Source organism: Otolemur garnettii, unplaced genomic scaffold (assembly GCF_000181295.1).
Source record: "Otolemur garnettii isolate 467f Iridium unplaced genomic scaffold, OtoGar3 scaffold00101, whole genome shotgun sequence".
NCBI lineage: Eukaryota > Metazoa > Chordata > Mammalia > Primates > Galagidae > Otolemur > Otolemur garnettii.
This window is the reverse complement of record NW_003852496.1, coordinates 6,873,983-6,875,706: the sequence shown is the minus strand read 5'-3', so window position 1 is coordinate 6,875,706 and position 1,724 is coordinate 6,873,983.

Genomic DNA, 1,724 nt, shown 5'->3' with positions numbered 1-1,724 from the left:
TTGTTTGGCGGGCCGGGCTGGATTCGAACCCACCACCTTAGGTGTATATGGCTGGTGTCTTAGCCACTTGAGCCATAGGCGTGGAGCCTATAAATGCTTTCTTAAAAAATTATTCATTTATTCAGAAAAGCAAGTGTAATGTCTATTTGCCACACTAGGCCACCTGTGAGATTTTTGAAATGAGTTAGTCAGTTACTGTCTTCAAAGAGCAGATAGCTGGTAATGTTAATAGCCAACATTCCCTGAACACGTACTATTGGCCAGGTTCTGTTACAAATACTTTAGAACATGTATTCATTCATTTAACCTTCACAGCAATCCTATGAGGCAGGTAGTATTATTTCCTCCATTTTACAGATGAGTATACTGAGGTACCTTTACAGAGAAGGGGAAGGCACCAAGTCATACAGCTGGGGAAGTGCAGAACCAGGACTGGAATGCGTGTCTCACTCACTTCAGAGTTCCTGCTTCTCTCGTCTTGCCATGCTGCCTTCAGAGGCAGGGAAGAAGCAAGCTGGCAGTGAGGCTAACAAAACAGTGGCAGTGCGAGCTGCTGAGTTCTTGGACGACCTGCAGTCTCATTACCACATTTCTTAAATTTTCTCAGTACCGATTTCAAATAGTCTCCTCGTCCCTATGAGCCACAAAAATGTTAGGCAAAATCCAGTCTTCTTATATGTAAATGATACTTCCCACGTTGCTTTCAAACCTAGGAATATTTTTTTCTCTGACTGTGTGTACCAATTTTTGATTATGATAACAAGGTCACCTTGGGAAATGAGAATGGAGAAAAATATAATTTCAAGGGTAGAATATTAATAATACGTACTTACCTTTTATCAGTCATCGCTAGGTGTCAGATGCTATGCCGAGTGCCTTATGTGTTCCGATTAACCCTTACAATCCTACTAGTCAAGTGTAATTATTCACCAAAGCTAAGAAAGGTTAAGTAACTTGTCTGACACCACATGGCTCATTAGTGGTGAATTGTGTTTGGAACCCAGGTCTCTGTCATTACGAAGCTCTTGCACTCACATTGCACTGCTTCCAGAAACAAATTGGTATCCCTCTTATAAGACAGGAGTGCTAAGACTACAGATTATCCAATGCTGGGTAGTGACAGACGGTTTGGAGGAACAAGATGGATCAAAGTTAACTTTGACCTGGGAAATTGTGTGGGTTTAGATGGTAAGACAGGGGAGGGTGGCGCATTAAGGGAAGGCTGAACCAGCTGCTGGCCAGTGGGATAGAGTGTGACAGAGGGAGAATTGCTAGAAGTGGAGTTAACAATTTTCTGTCTGATTTCCTCCTGGTTGATTTTACTACTTACTGTAGGTTTGCTAATAGGGCAGCCTCACTGCCGTGTTTCCTCCTTAGTCTAGTCTCCAAAGCTAGTTAGGTGAGTAAGTAAATTAAGCATTGAGTTTGATGCCAGTGAGCCAATTGAGATGGAGTTACTTCCACGAAAATTCATGTATAATAACTATTAAGTCTGGCCACAGATTTTAATCAAACGTTACACAGAATTTTTAGGGTACATGCCATTCTAGCTGTGAAGGAAGACAAGTGTTCACATTTAAGAACCTGAAGGCTGATAGTTTAGGGAAAGATTTGTTTTTTTTTTTTTGTTTGTTTGGTTTTTTTTTTGAGACAGAGCCTCAAGCTATCCCCCTGGGTAGAGTGTCATGGCATCACAGCTCACAGCAACCTCCAACTCCTGGGCT